We start from the raw sequence: 17607 nt of genomic DNA, 5'->3' as shown, positions 1-17607 counted from the left end.
CTGCATGTTCTGCCTTCATATTCTTTGATTGCCTCATTCTTTGATAATGTTTGTGCAAGATTTCCTAAAATGAGGACAGACAAGTCAGTCAGTCTTTCCTCTAGCATGGTTGATCAAAATGTATTTTTTACTGAACTTCAAAAAGAGACTTTGTCCTTCAGCCTTTTATTGGCAATGACATATCCGTAATTTCCTCAGCAATTCTGTGCTTAAGAGACATTTCTGACCTGTGGCCACATTTTTGAAGATTGTGACCCTCTGGTTGAGCTGGGGAGCCCTTTCCTCTCTTCTACTCAATCCCTTTCCAATCTCAGGTCTTCACCCGGAGAAAGGAGTCAGGATGCCAGGTGGCCATAAAGCCCAAGTTAAGTGGTAATAAGCAGCACCTGCTTTGAATCCTCATTGAAGGCAATGATGGAGCAGGATGCTCATGGTGGCAACACCAGAAGAAGTTATCAGAGGCCAATAGATGGAGAGGTGGTGCTCAGCCCACCAGCCCAGCTAGCAGCCCCAAGACCATCTCGGGCACAGGGGATGATGCCCTCAGGCTGAGGCAATGTCCTTAGCTTCATAACTCAGGTGACTGCTTCCTCCTGTGGGCAACTCCTGAGCCTTTGAAAAGACCCTGAATTTTCAGCTTCTCCAGTTACAATGTGACTCTGCCTCTAATTGACCCTGGCCACATTATGAAATAGAAAACTAATTTTCAAGACATGGCTTTCTCCTTGAAGCATTTCCTGGTCTTGGAATGTAACTGCAGTGGAAATTCACAAATGGGACATTAACAACAAGTTTTGAAGCTCAAAGGGACTTTTCTAACCTATCAATTATAAACTATCAATTTTTAATCAATCCTCAGAGGAAGGACTGAATTATCTTTCTGTGCATCTATATTAAACAATACAAAGTTGTCAAATGAAAGGTCTATCAAAGAGTATGCAGTCAAAACAGTGTAGTAAAAAGCAATGTAGTTGTATGGCTCCCTCAGAAGCCTCAGAAATACCTTCAGCCCTGAGATAACCCCAACTCTCTGGGGACTTGCTTTTGGCTTTATGGTAGAGCTCACTAAGAAATATTTCCCTTTTCAATAAATACCTGGGAACCACTTAAGTTGCCCCCATACCCTGGGTGATTGAATTTAGATTTTAAAATCTATTTTTAAAACCCCTCATGATTTTAAGAAACATAGCTGCAACTGTGGGATTCTGGAACTATCGATAGTAGGGAAGATACTGTGAGGTTGGAAAATTTCCCATCAATTAATCCAGGAATAAACACATCCATCACATGCATGGCTGAAGTCAATACCAAGGTTGATTTTAGCAGGTTTTAATCATCTATGAGCTTTATGACCCATAATAAATTTCATAATCTTTTTCTTAATCCTAGTTTCCTTGCAGATTAAAAAGGGGAATGCTACTATGCTATACTTAGTTTGAAGGATGTGAAAGCACCTATCATGGTGCCCCTACATATGATGCTGAATAAATGTTATTTCCTTCCTATGATCTTACAATATAGGCTCTTGAATTTTACAGTTTTCTATGGTGTCTTCATCATTACTAAAATGCTCCATTTATGCAACTTGAGTTTTTCTGGAACCAAGAGATCCCATTATTTTTAAGTCCTTATTAATTCCTGACTTTTGCTTCATCTTCTTCACCCAAAGACCAAACCCTGAACTTTCTGCCACTCTATAAAGCCTGTTTTGTGTGATGTTGACACTAATCCTTAGAACAAATGAACTGACAATTTTGGTTATTTCTTTCATATAGTTTTTCATGTTTGATCTTCCTAGAAAGACGCAAGAATGTGGATCATTATACAATACATACCTACAGCTCTTTCTCCTGCTCAGACTTCTCCGAGCTGCACGTATTTCTAATATTAGGGGTGCCTGTAAGCAGTTAGGAGTCAGGCACTTACATAACCAATGGCCTGTGCCAAAGCTGTCCATGTCTGATTAGATAGCAAATGTCAGTTATTCTAAATCCTTCACTTTGAAATGGATGCTTTAATGCTTCAGAGTTTTCTGATATTCAGAGATATACTTTTCCAGACCTACTTCTAAAATATGCCAGCTTTAAGGTCTGCAGCAATGCTGTTTTCTAGTCTTGGCTGTTGAATGTTTCTGGCTCATTTATTATTATTATTATTATTATTATTATTATTATTATTATTACTTTAAATCTGTATCTGTTTTATAAGTACAGGGAGAAAAGGCAGGTAAGGTAGGACTCTGGCTCAAAATGAGTTGATTAAAAAGTAGTGACAACTTTTCAGATCCTCTGCCTCACTCTTTTTTTTTTCCACCCAAAGTCATTATCTGTCTTTGCATATGCCTTATCCAGTTCAGTTTCCCTGGGTTGAGCCATTTATGCTATATAGAGCTACAGCCTGTACTAAAAAAGCCCTTCTTCCATCTTTCTTTAAAAAAAATAAATAAATAAATAAATAAATAAATAAATAAATAAATAAAACATTTTTTCTCTGTGCCTGGTAAAAAGTGCTGAGTGGCCAGTCCTGGCAGGGTCTGTTTATACTGTGAACAACTGTGGCACAAATCAGCACTAAGTTTCTCTTGATTTCTGCCTGGAACAATATTATCCTACAGGGACCCACTCTGGGATCCAGAAGCTGATGTATCTCTTGCTGTCATATGTGTGTGCCTACGAGAGTAATTTTAGCCCCTTCGATGCTGCCAGAAACAGTGGACAGTGATGAGGGAGAGGGTGATAACCATGCCATCACACTTGCCATAACCCATCAGCAGCACACGTCTATTGAGTCCCTGTTAGGTACAAAGCAAGTTCTATCTGTTAAGTTTATGTACTAACTCCAAAACAGAAGAAATAATAATAAATGTTGTTGGATATTTGCTATATGTCAGGCACTAAATCAAACATGTTAAACATGCATTATCTAATTAGCCCTCACCATGATCCAAGAAAGACTTTATTATTATCCCAATTTTTGCATAAGTGTATTATTCCCAAGATTATGGCAACTCTATAGAAAAGTTCTAATTTAATGCAAGTATATTTTTCTCCATCAAATATCCTATTTGTTTTTCCTTCATAATATTTATATCAATACTTTTTTTATTTATTTGTTCATATTGAAATTTTTGTTGCCATCTCCCTCACTAGTATGCTCTACTCTGTGAGGCTAGAGATCATGTGTCCTTAGTTTCTTTCTTTAAAAAAAAATATATTTTATTGATTGTTTTATAAAGAAGAAGGGAGAGGAACAGAGAGTTAGAAACATCAATGAGATAGAAACATCAATCAGCTGCCTCCTGCACACCCCCTACTGGGGATATGCCCACAACCAAGTACATGCCCTTGACCAGAATCGAATCTGGGACCCTTGAGTCCATAGGACGACGCTCTATCCACTGATCCAAACCGGTTAGGGTGTCAGGTGTCTTTAGTTTCACTAACAGAGTAGCTAGACACAATATGACTCAGTAAGTATTAGATGGATTAATGAATAAATGAGTGGATGAATGAATGAGTGAATAAAATAAACAAAATCAAGAGAAAAAAATTAAGAGCCTTGCTCAAGGTTATAAGAGTAGTGACAGAGCTGGGATTCAACGTCCACACACTTACCCACATCTATACTCCCCTAAATGTACAACAACCCTACTGGAAATTTGAAATGTAGTCACAGAAAGTAACATAGAGACTTTAAGGTTTTGGCTTTTTTTTTTTTTAATCAAAGGTAGTCTGGAACTACTTTCTATTTTAGAACCCAGTAGAGCCTCACCTGAATGGATGTTGGGATTCCTGCTAGATAAACTGATCCACTGACCACACCACTTTTTCTTACTCATCTTTTGATTCCTTTCCTCCGTTTTTTTTTTTTGTGTTGTTATCATCCTAAAGTGATGCAATGGAATTTACACAGAATCAGTATCTCCCTGATACTCTCCTTCCAGGAGGGCTGGGTCATCTGTCAGGGCAAATGTAAATTTGAAGAGAGATCCTGCACCACCACCACCATGAACATCATCAAGATAGCTTTTATGTGTACAGTGACAATGAAAATTGTGCCAACTAGACATTTCAACCATATGTATAATGTAACTGAAACGTTTCCTTGGCCCCATCAGCATATACATTCAAATAAGTTCCCATTTACATTGTCTTCTAAATTTCTTGTCCCTACACTGCTCCAAACTCCTTGCCAAGTCTTCCCAATATATTCCCAAGGAGCATCTCATCTAGCTCACACACCTGTCATGCAAAAGTTCCAAATCAGTCCAACACCTTCCATTCCTGCTCTGGTTCCTCTACTCATGACATGGCTGGAGGGAACCTCACCATAGCAACAATGGACAATGCCCATGTGAGATCACAGGTAATATCTCCCCAAACCACTAATCCACAGGAGCCAGTGATCTCAGACTCCTCAAAGCAGGAAGGGTGAATGAACCTCACTCTAATTCTGTGTTACACTTCAATTGCTTTGGGGTCCAAATGACAGTCTCTCATGAAAATAGCTCTTTTAGCTTCTCCCCATCAGGTGAAAACACAGCCCAGGGAATCAATTGTAGGCAGAGGCTAGACCATATCTTCAGTTCTCCATGACTATGTGCCACTCTCAAAGTTGTACAAAAACAATCAACAATAACAACTCTAATACACGTACTCTCCCTGTTCCAAAATTAAGAGCTCATATAGATACTTACTCATACAATGCTGTACCCAGAATAGTCACCAGTACATGTTGGTACATATATGTGCTAGGAAACCCAGAATAGTCTCTTCTGTTCCACAAGCAGCCAAACTCTGACTCTTTATCTGTGTTCAGCAATGAACTTTGTTATTATATACCAAGGGTATGCTCTGACAGTAGCCCACACCGTTTATGGCTTTATGTTTCCCTCCTGGGGACCCCACTATTCTGCTCACTCAATGCCCTATGAGCACTGCACAACCCATACTCCTTGCTCATTTATTTTTAAAAATATATATATATTTTTTTTAATTTTTTCATTGATTTTTTTTACAGAGAGGAAGGGAGAGGGATAGAGAGCTAGAAACATCGACCAGCTGCCTCCTGCACACCCCCCACCGGAATGTGCCTGCAACCAATGTACATGCCCTTGACCGGAATAGAACCCGGAACCTTTCAATCCGCAGACCGATGATACTCTATCCACTGAGCCAAACCGATATTGGCCTCCTTGCTCATTTAGCAGTTCTGCTTGCATCAGTTAGCCACAATCATAGAATGTTGTAGAATAAACCACCCCCAATCTCAGTGCCTTAAAAGAATCTTTTCTTCTTATTCAGGCATTTGGGTTTTGCTGGTCCAAGCTTAGTTCAGCTAGCCTTGATTTCAACCTACAGATTGGGTCAAGATCTACTCTTTCTGTTTTTTCTCCAGATCAGTTGGCTAGCCTTGGCATTTCCTTCTCATGGCAAAAGCACATGGAGAGCCAGTCCAATTGTGTAAGAACATTGCCAGTCTCTGCTTCTGTCACATCTGCTAATATCTCATTGAGCAAGGTAAGTTGAATGGTAAGGCCAACATCATTGAGCAGAAAAGTCACTTCTTCATGACAGCATGCAGGGGCAGGAGTTGGGGTTGAGAGTAAATATTTGCTGAACAATCATATAATCTACCACACACCCAAATCTAAATACACAGGGTCAGTAAGCATGCCATCAAGATATAGTCAAGATTTCCTCTGAAACAGTTTGCTCTAAGAAGTTTATGTGAAAGAGCACATCCAAATCTCATATTGTACAAATATTTCACATCAAAGCATTACGCTCACTGGCTTGTTGGTCAACTCCCAGCTAATCTTGTTTGATATAGTCATGACTTGCCCTGTGAGAGACTCTGGTTTCCAAACCAGTATAGCCTTATCTTTGAAGAAATCACTTCTTTCACTGGCTTGTATCCCATCTTGTTTGAATGGCCTGGGCTCCAGAATCTCCTGTTTACTTTCTCTTTCCCTATCCCACTCCATTTCCAAGTTTCTTATGTTCAGACTTCTCTACCTGTCCCTGGCTACGTCTAGAGAATTCTGTGATGGCTTTGCAAAGTCAGAGGAATTTCAAGAAACAGAGATCCTTTGCTAATGCCTTCTCCTTCTTCCAGCTCAAATTGCATGTATGTGTGTGTGTGCATATAGTGTACATGTGATCCACCACACTCATCACTGGTCATCGATGAAACAGAGGCTAAACACACAGAAACAGCAACCACTCACATTGCACTTGCCTCTCCCTGCTTGAGACCCCCTTGCCTCTGGTGTTCTGCATTGCCTTTGGTCTGAAATAGTCACATAGAAACTTTCTCTTTTTTTCAAAAACAGTTGGCATGCATCGTTATATTAGTTTCAGGTGTACATCCCAGTGATTAGACATTACATAACTCACCATATGATCATCTGGATAAATCTCACAACTATCTGACACCATACATAGTTATTAGAATAGTATGGACTATATTGGGAATAAGAAAACTTTCTTTCACAATGATAATAATATAATGTTTAGTCAAATGCTTAATTCTTCAAAATCAATATTTGCAGAAAACATAAGCACAGCATGATATCTGCCTTGGAGCTGTTGATTAATCCCTCTCAGAGCTTCCCCTCTTTAAGTTTTCTTTTTATTTTCAGCTCATCATTAGTCCTGTAATGGGGTGTGTGCCTGTTTGTGTGAGTGTATTATCTTATTGCCCCAAAGCTTGATAAGAAAGAACTATGCTGGGTTTCTCACTCAGGTTTAATAATACAGACCTCCTTCCCATCCTGTTCCATAATCAGTAAGAATGATAGGAACAGCTTATTCCAGCATCCTTGAGAAGCAGAGACCAGCCAGAAATGCATGAGAGAAATAAAGACAACATTGGTGTAATATCCAACCTAGATGATGGGTTTAAAGAACTACCATGAAGTGGTTTGATATCCATTTCACATACAAAGCAAAGGAGAGGCATGGCAGATAAAATGACAAAGAAAAGCCTCACTATGAATTAGTGGGAGTCTGTTTCTCAAGGCATTGAAATTCTCTCTTGAGACTTGGCACCATCAATCTTTCATTGAGCACAAGAAGTAGAAATGAGAAAATACCAGAACGTTGTTCTGTAAGAGAAAGGAGAGCCAATTTCAGTCTCTTAACAGCATTCTGTTCCTCCTTTCTAGAGATTTAAACAGATTCTCTGGGCCATTGATTTTTCACTACTACATGGGATGGAGAATTTTTTTTATTTTTGTACATCTATTTAAATGATTGCTTATGTAGCCTGTGGATCTCAAAGAAATGTAACACTGGTCTCCTTCAAATATAAGGGCTTTACTCTATTTTATTTATTTTCCTTTTAAAAAAATATAAAGTCTGATCCTCTTAACTTGAGATAAACTAAGGGCCAAGAAATTAGCCACGTAAAGTGGCTCATAGAACTTGGGACAATGAAAAGTTGCAAAGAACTTTTGAGTCAAGGCCATTCAGCAAAGTTATGCTCAATGAAAATTCCATTAAGTTTTGCAAAACATTTTTGCTTTGCAAGAAGTAGAACATAATTTTGAAACCAATGAGGAAACCTAAAAGTCATTCAGATGAGCTTCTCTGCGCAAAAGCCTTCGGCAGGTTTCTGCCTGTTACTGGAAGTCAAAACATCTAATGTCCATTCATTCTCGAGTCCTCTGTGTTCCCCTCCTGGAGCTCACAGTCCGCCTGCTTCCAATTTCTCTGCGCCAGCATATCTGTAAATGTCCCAAGTGGCTTCCTTTACAGCTGCGTGATCATCTGTGTATTATTAACTAACCGCAAATTAAAGTCATTACTTGGTGCTTAATTTTATGTAACATTTCTTTGCAATGTGTACAAAAGAAATTTGTTTTTACAGGAGTTTGGTAAATAGCATGTGCCATGATTAATTAGAGAATATAATGGGTCTGTTGATTTGAAATTAAATTCAGTGCTACAATTTTCTTTAAAAATAATTTCTTAAATGACATTTCAAGGTGTGTGAGCGCTACAAAAGTAAACATCCTGCATCAATGTTTTTTAAGCCCTGTCTCAGATCTATTGTTGGGCTTTACCTGCTAATGGACTCACTTTTATTCTTTCTCAAATCTGTAGGCACGTTACAGAACAGCAACATTCACCACCCTATTGTCTGTGTCTATGGGTTATGCATGGAAAAAAAGGGGAACATATGTAATAAATCCAACAATGAAGATTTATTTTTAAAAATAAAGTATATGAGTCACAATAAAAAAGAACAATAATACTCAAAGATCTATCTTAAATTATTTTTGGAATAAGATAGAGTGTAAATGAGTAAACAAAAACAAGTAAATCCTTAAATACATGAAGGTCAGTTATAGTTCAGTGCAGTTCACTCCCCTTCTGCTCCATATGCTCTTCCTCCTCATCATACACAGCAGGACCTTTGCACTTGTTCCTTTTACCTAGACATCTTTCTACCTGGGTCTTCATGGGGCTCAAACCTTAGACAGGGACTTCTCTGCTCACCTAAGCTAAGGAACTTCCCTGCCCAGGTCCGTATCACATCACTGTGCTTAATGTTTTATTCATAGAACATATCACTCTCTGATATTGTCTGGCTTTGAATTTGTTCATTGCCTTTCCTCTGTCTCCTTCTATAGCAGGTAAATTTTTGAGAGCAAAAATGTGTCTATCTTTTTCTCCTGGTTTCTCCAACATCTAAAACAATACCTGGAACATTAGTTGGCACTTAATACATCTTTATGAAATTAATGAATTTCATTGCTCTCACAAGGAGAGATATATAACCATCCTCCCGAGGAGAGAAAATATAATTGGCTTAAAATGTTTTCTTGAAGAAATAGAAAGAGAAATTCAGTATTTGTTGGCTAAGCATGAGATGTACTGGAGGAAATGAATAATTAAAATGTGAACAAATTAAACGCCAGGGAAGGGCAGGAATAACATTTATAACTAATTGCTCAGTTTGTACAAACACCAAATACCAGCTGAGAAGTGAAACCTTTAATCAACTGGCACCTTCTGTCTTTAAAAATTCAATAACCAGTTTGAACTGTTTCCACTAAAATAATTTAGCTAAGCCACTTTGTTGAGAATAAACTAAAAATTCTGATGATTCTTTCAACTTTCATGTATCTAAAACAGGATTCTTAGCATTTAACACAGTGTTTCACTGCATGAAGATATGAAGTGTAGGGCTGCAGTAATATAACAGAGCTTCTGGTCGAAGATACAAACTATAAATCTCCATGTGAAGGTTAATACTATATATTAAGTTTATCCTCAAAATATGCGTCTCTTTTTCTCTCTGGACTCCTGTGCCAATTTTTCTTTATTTTATTTTACTTTTCTCATCACCGTTTATCCCCCCAATCCCTCTCCCATCACAACCCATACTTTTTCCCCCCACAATCACCACACTCTTGTCCATGTCTGTGAGTTCTTTCTCTTCTTTTTCTTTTCTGCTCAATTCCTCCAACACCCTCCTCCAAAACAAACAAACAACAACAACAAAAAGTACCCTACCCCACAGCTGGAACTCAACATAAAGTCCGAATCAAACCAATAGGACTGACCTTGCAGTATCAATACGATTTCATTCCCCAATTATCCGTGGGATCTGGAAAAAGTTTTCTCATTTTCTCAATGTGCTCATAATGTACAGAAGTCTAGGTAGCTCTCTTTGCAAGGAAATGCAATTTCCTTGAGTTCAAACCCCATTTCTGCCATTTACTAATTGTGTAGACTTCTGCAAGATACTTAATTTTGGAGTCTCCATTTTCTCACCTGCAAAATGGGCCTGATATACGGATAAAATGTAAAACACTTGTTTTCATGTAATTGAACAAGTAAAATCCTTTGACTTAGTACTTTTGGATTTTAAGTTGTAAATAAGAAAGTCATCCCCATTCCAAGTTATAGAGAAATTCACCCAGATTTCCCCCCTAATAGTTTGTGCTATCTTTTACATGTAAATTTTTCATCCATTTAAAATGTATTCTGGTATATGGTATAAAGAATGGCTTCAATTTTATCCCTTTGTGTATGTCTACCCAGTTATATTTTCACCACTGATTAAAAAGCCAATCTTTTCCTCACTATTTAGGGATGTTACTTTTATCAGATACTATATTTTTATATGCAATTAATTTTGTTTCTGAATTTTTTGCTTTTTCCATTTCTCTGTTCATGTATTAATGTCAAACTATTATAATGATAGGCATTTATGATATGTTTTAATATAATACAATTTCTCTTCTTTTTTGAATGGTTCCCTAGCTATCTTGCATATTTATTCTTCCACACTATATAATCAATTTATCTATCTCCATAAAAAGAAAGATGACTTCTTGAATTGCATTAACTATTAAATACACATAGAAAGAGCTAAAATCTTTATGATGTTGCGTTTTCCTATGAACATGGTTCATTTTTCCAATTGTTTCAGTCTAATTTTATATCTTCAAGAATGTTTATAATTTTCTTCATATCCATTTTGAATATTTCTTGTTAAATTTACAGTGAAGTATTTTATTTAATTTTCAGACATGTAGTCTCTTCTTCCATTATCTTCTAACTAGTTTTTGTTTGCATCTATTTGATTCAGTATTCATATTATGGTAGTGTTGGTATTGGTGTTCCGAAACTGTTGTGTATATAGTGTGGGGTAAAGTAAAACTTTTACACGTATACATGCACACATACATATCTCTCTATATATAATTGAGAACTGAGATATTCAGCTTGTGTGAGAGCAGACCCAAATGTAAGATCAATAAAATTAAGTAAAAATCTCGTGTTCTGAAAATAAAATTGAGGTAGCAACATTAATTCATAATGTGTTTTATGCTTAAAGAGTAGACATTCCTATTCTGTCCACTGGAAACAATGCCTAGCCCAAGAGCAATGAGCACCCTGGAAACTTGATTAGGTCTCGAAATACTACTTTCCACCAAACAAATAAAACCATGCCTCTTAGGAAACGACTTATTCCAGATATGAGGTAGGAAGTTTATTAAATGAGTCTCAATTATCTTGTCACACCAGGTATCAAGGAAGCTGTAAAAAACTACTAGAGTCTGTCCAAAGAATTTGGGTACCGGCTTACAGTGGATCCAACTGGCCAAAATGAGATAATTTGAGCATCAGTAGGATGATAAATGCAATAAATTTAAACATATAAAGTATATTTAAATCTGTAAGTTCAGTATGATAGCAAAAGCTAAACCCATTAATCACATTTAGAGAATGCCAGGGAATCAATTCCTTGTGTTAAAACCAAAACAAAACACAACTGGTCTCAGTGTAACCAAAGAGTCAAAACAAAGTTTCTCTTTATAGAATTTTCCAGCAAATAAATGAATAAAGAATGACAGAATTAGGATATCATCTTTTTGCAACCTCATGATGAATGAATGGATCTGAGCAATGACCACCAATGACTGCTCACATCACCAAAGGCAGATAATCAAACATTATGTAGGTCCTAATACAAGTGTAAAACACTTCGTATGAAATATTCTTGACAAAATAATTGAACCTGAGTCTTATCAAGTCTCTAGATCTAACTACTAACTATAGCTTACAGTAGCAGAGAAACCGATTAAACAACATCACAGGGACACAGTCAGCAAAATCCAAAGTATTGGAAATCCCAGGACAAACAGCCAGTTTCTTCAACAGTAACAAAACAAAGACAACAACTTGCATGGAAAAAGAGAGATGATAGGGAGACTATAAAAATTTTGTAACATACAAGCATTTATTTGATTACATTTTAAAAGGCAGAAAGAATCGCATCAATTTTTCTAAATTATATCACTGTAAAGAGACTAAATTTCAGAGCTCTTGGTTTGCTTCGGAAACTTCTGAAGAGTTAACCATTAACAGCATAGCAAACCTTTTTACTTCTCCTCCAAGTTCTTCTGCTCTTGAGGGTGGGGAGGTACTTAGGAGGGGAGAGGGTTGGTGACAATTGATGTTAAATAAGTAGTGTATAGTTGAGCTTGCCAAATTCTCCCCACTTCCCTCCATAGGTAACAGGGTAGCTTGACTTATTCTTTAACTGTAGTCATTGAATAAGCAAGTAGGTTTATCAAACACAAAGAATGGAGGGAAGTTTCCATTGTAGATAATTTCCAATGGTGGGAATGGATGAACTCAGCTTAATTGTTCAGTCCCCCCTCTTGCTAACCAGAGAGAGGGGTGATAGCAATGGAACTCAAATATTTGGTCCACAGAGACTTTGGTGTAATGCATTCAGTTCCTTTGATTTAAATGTCTTAGAAAAGCCATCTCTGGGTGTGGAAGGCAGTTGGTTTATTACAATGGCAGTGCTATATGAGGAAAATAAGAGCAGCAAACAGCAGTCAGTGTCCCTTTCCTCTTGAACTCCAATCATCACTCCACTCCTGTCAGATTTATAGTTCAAGCAAACTCAAATGGGAGAGCAGAGGGTGGTAACCAGGGAGGGAAGTGAGGAGGCCTATATCCAGATCAGTGGATCACTTCAGATCTTGAGTTCCCAGCATCCTGACTTTTGTAGTAGAAGTAGTTATGGGGCTTGAAGCTTAAACATCCTGATTCTTTTTAAGTATACCATAGAGATAGTATTCTTTTCCAACTGCACCCTCCATGGTTTAGATGTATAGCCAGCCTCCCCACTTACCACAGCAAGCTCAGACACTTACCAACAGCAAGAAGGCATTCTTGGAAGATGGGAACAGTCTATCTTTAACTGGTCCAATGTTAAGATAGTTGTCTCCAAAACTTACTATCTGAACCAGAACCAAAACGATTTCAAATTCACTTCAATGTCAGACACATCCATGTCCCCATGAAAGCTCCAGATGACTAGTGGATAGTGATGCACATCGCTGACTGTGATCTAGCACCCTCCCTGGCTTGAATTTATCCTTACAATTGTTGTATCCTCCATAGAAACAGGAGCATTTACAGCCCTATCTGTCATATATTACCACCATATCCTTGACACATTGTAGAGTCAGGAAATAAAATTTGTAGAGTTAAAATAAATATTAGGACATTCCCACTCTTCATGAGACCAAATAAGGTCAGGTTTGTACCTGTTATTAAGATACAAACAGCTCTGGCATTGTTTGCTCAGTGACAAAATGCTGTTTTGAAGCAATTTTTCCTCTTCAAATAGAGTGGATGGAACCATTACTAAAAGTGACTGATAAGAGTCCTCTTCCAGATGGTTGTTTCCAGCTCACCAACCGAATCACAATTATCTCCAGCTCCTCGGCGTTTCAGTTCTTAAAATAGTGTTGTCAGGACTACATCCTGGCCCCACAATCAGGGCCTCATTGGGGTGGGAGAGGCTGGCATGGTAGAATCCAGGTGGTTAGTTGTTATGCACAAAGCACTGTACCAGAGCAGCTACTCACCCTTCCAGTGCCACCACTGGCTGCCCCAGGTCAGCACTGACCACACCCCAGTGCCCTAACACCCTGAACTTTGCCCGTGGGAGACGTGGCAAGTCCGGGGTAGGGAGTAGCAGTGCACTCAGCTACTCCCCGCACCAGCAGCTTGCCCACAACATCTGTCAGTTAAAACAGGCGTTTGATTCACCAGTCTTAACAAATGGGCCTTGTCTTGCAAAGCAAACATTTTGTCATGTTTTGTTTTCAGGGCCACTATGATTTTCATGAAAGTGGATGAGATCTGCTGTATAAATCAGAATGGAGAGCGCTGTGGAGGGTGAAAGTACAGGCCACCTGAGGCGGCTATGGGACCTTCCCCACTTCTGTGATACTCATCAAAACCTCACTTATCTATTGTCTCAAATTTGTCCCTCTGGGAAATATTCTGGTTTGAATAGAATCTGAGGGTAGGAATCCAGAAAAAGATTAGCTATACTAAACCATGCACTCCAAATCCAGGAGAGATAAAACAAGAGAGAAAGGAGACATATCTCCAAATTCAATTCTCCCGTCTTCAGTTATGTTTTATGGAGAACTTATGTCATTCACAAAAGAGATGTAGTTTCCCCAGGGGAGACAGCAGGTGCACATTTTCTCTCAAGGTTATTTAATTGCTGTCAGGAAGACGTATGATTAACAAAACCAAATGCTGGAAATATGAAGTATAGACAATTTTAAAGTTGTTTATATAGTTGATTACAGTATATCATACAATGTGTTTATTTGCCATAAACCTGCCTTTCACAAACTGTTCCCACACCTGCATCCGCACTCAACAGCCTACCGCTTAGCTGTGTATGAATTCCCAACTAAGATAGTGGCCAGCACCCAGCACAAAGCAGCTTTCCCTGGTGGCCTCTCAGTCATCCCCTAGGCACCAGATATGCACCAGCTATGCACCAGCTTCACACCAATGGTTCAAACACCTTAAGCTGATCCATAGTGCCTGGACTTTGATGAGAGCCCTTTGAGCTTGTCAGAAGGAAAACACTATGGAAATGACAGGCCCCTGGGGTTTCTCATTGTCCTTTATGGGCATTTCTACACAAAGTGAGGCCTACCATCTACAATCTGTTGGTTACTGTTCAGAGATGAGACAAATACAGAACTGAGAGGGAGCATTTAGAACTATCGAGAGAGCCATTTCGAAGCACAAGTTTGTTGAATCTACAGTTTGAAAAATGGGACCTGGCATCAGTAGAGGAGTGGATAAAAAAAGCCGTGGTACATTTATACCATGGAACACAATGCAGCAGTAAAAAAGAAGAAAATCTTACCCTTTGAGACATCATGGCAAGACCTGGAGAGTATCATGCTAAGTGAAATAAGTCAGTCAGAGAAAGTCAAGTATCACATGATGTCACACATATGTGGAAGCTAAGTAACAAAATAAACTGATGAACAGAGTGGATCCAGAGATTCAAAGCATGGAACAGAGTGCAGGATCTCACAGGGAAGGTGGGGGGGGAGGGTAATCAACCAAGGATCTTGTATGCATAAGCCATGGACACAGACAATGGGGTGGTAAGGTCCTGGGGTGACATGCAGGGGCAGACTAGAGGGGGTCAATGAGGGGGAAAAGAAGGCATATGTAATACTTTCAACAATAAAGAATTATTTTTTAAAAATGAAATTTGAATTTTGTGTGTATTGCTTTTTTATTACATTTTAAGCTATTTTTATTGCACTTTACAAAGTATCAGGCTATGGCAGATTGGGAATAAGAACTAATCCTTCATCATAGATAGTCTGAGAAGCACTGCTTTGGAATGATGGCTCCCAGGCATGTTATAATACATCTCAGGGCTTTGCCTTGACACTCTGGCAGTTCCCAAGGGACACCCAATGCAAAAATGTGGACCTGCAAAGATGATCATCCCACGGGGTCAAAGGGTCATTCAAAGGTAAGAAGCAAATATTCAAGCCACTGCACATGTGTTGGGTCCATGCAAGGAGTTGGTAGATCTCATGAAACTAGCCCAGCTAATTCCTGATCACAGAACAACACTCTGGCTTTCAATAGTAGTAGGAGAAATAGCAGATGCTGCTGTACTAAACGCTTTACATATACAACATAGCAAATGGTTTCTCTCTCTTTGGGGTGACATATGTTCACACCTATATATGTACACAGAGAATTATAGCAACAAATCTGCTTACAGTGACCCCTAGTATAGGCATAACAATTTGCTAACAATTGACCCCTTATTTGGGTATTTCAAGATATCATGCAACTATACCAGAGACAATAATTAAAGAGTAGAAATATAATACCTGGGACATAAATTTTTGTTCAGATATTGGTCATAGAGTCTAGAATAGAATCTGAGGGTAGGAATCCAGAAAAAGATTAGGGCCTAAAAGAGTCTAGGGCCTGTTTTAATATGAAAACAGCACTCAATTTTAGAAAATATTGGGATGATTTGAATTATGTTTTCATTTTCTATTGTTATAGTTGGAAATTCTCTGCATGAAACAGATATAAAAAAAATACATAAGCAAAGAAAACACAACACAACAAAACTTGTGTCACAGCATAGACACACTATCCAAGACTGCATCTTCCCCCCGGCCCAAACAGATAGTAAGACTGGGGAGCATTTTCAGACATTTTTGTGCTCTTTGTCCCAATGTGGGAGTTTAACAAATGTTAGAATTTTATGAAGTCAATATTTAACAGAGTTTATTAGCCTAATCCTCTATGAATCCTTCTTAGACTCCTGGTAAGGGCAGCTGCTTTCTGTCCCCTTTTCTTATCTCTATAGTAACCGGAACCATCCCATTGCCATTGGCAGCTCATTTCCCTACTTGGCATTGCAGTGGTCAAAAAAAAAGCTCATCACACATAGATTTTTAGTATATCATTGTAGAGAGAGATTAAGAAATTCGGCCCAAGGGAGATATAAATAGGAGGAGCTATTCCTTCATCTTTCTGTGACCTTTGTCCCTCTTTAAGTTCTAGGGTGAAGCAGGGGCTCAGTTCTATGGGGGAATTAGATGGTTCCAAACCCAGGTGAGCAGGCAGGGAGATATTTTCTCCCAACTGACTAGGATCTCTTCTTTTTCCTACCAATTTAAAACCTAGTAATAAAATGTTAGCATTATAGCCCAATCTATTAATATTCATTGGAAGCCCATAACATTCCAAAACCATGATTTCTACTCCTAATTAACCATGAATCTCAAGAGAGTCTTCTCTGCATTAACTCTTCATGCCCTTCCAGATAAGGTCATGGCTGTAGGCTTCCTCTTAAAGATGGAAAACCATAGAAGGAGAGGAGGCCAAGGACTTACTCTTTCTGAGTTTTGGTTTCCTCATCTATAAAATAAAGATATTTATCTGCTTCACATGTTTATACTTGCTGGAGCAGAGCTAGGACCTTCATTAAAGTCCTTTCCTTTAATCCCAGTGCTCTTTTAGGACCATCACTGCCGTTAGGGCCTTTTCCTAGATTTCTTTATATATATATATATGTTTCACAGGCATTTCATATTTAATATATTCAAACCTGAATTTCTGATAATTCATCCAAATCTTTCCCTTCTCTCACCTTCTGAATAAGAAGTCTGGAAGTCATTTTTGACACCTTGTTCTCTATCACTTTCCCAAATCCAAGCTATTTTCAAGTGATGAGTATTACCTGCAAAATACCCCTTTTGCTACTTCCAGGTGCACTGCCTTGTCCAAACACTCCAAGCATTTATTTATTTGTTAAATGCATGTTGAGTTAGAAAGTATCCACTTAAGAATGATGCTAAGAGGACATAGTAATTGGAGAGTGAGCGAGATCCTGAATACCCAAAGCAATGTTGGAAAGATGAAGTATATATATATATATATATATGAATACTATTTTATATATGTGAGGAAAAGAAGGAACTCCTGCCATTTACAACATGGACAGCCCCTGGGGGCATTATGCTAAGTGAGATAAGTCAGACAGAGAAAGTCAAATATTGCATGGCATCCTTATATGTATAGAATCTAAAAAAAGATCAAACTCATAGAAACAGAGTAGAATGGTGTTTACCAGGGGCTGGAGGGTGAGGAAAATGGGGAGATGTTGGTCAAAGGATACAAACTTTCAGTTATAAGATGCATACGTTTGGGGATCTAGTCTTAAGCATGATGATTATAGTTACCACTATATAGTTATTATATA

At 38.3% G+C, this 17607-nt stretch overlaps 1 pseudogene; it reads right to left on the bottom strand.

Moving 5' to 3' along the window:
• Positions 1-12321: 12321 nt before the first annotated feature.
• LOC118709954 lies at positions 12322-13175 on the bottom strand (annotated as a pseudogene).
• Positions 13176-17607: the final 4432 nt, after the last annotated feature.

This window comes from Pipistrellus kuhlii, unplaced genomic scaffold (genome assembly GCF_014108245.1).
Source record: "Pipistrellus kuhlii isolate mPipKuh1 unplaced genomic scaffold, mPipKuh1.p scaffold_m20_p_7, whole genome shotgun sequence".
In the NCBI taxonomy this organism is placed as follows: Eukaryota; Metazoa; Chordata; class Mammalia; order Chiroptera; family Vespertilionidae; genus Pipistrellus; species Pipistrellus kuhlii.
This window is presented reverse-complemented; position numbering and strand designations above follow the sequence as displayed.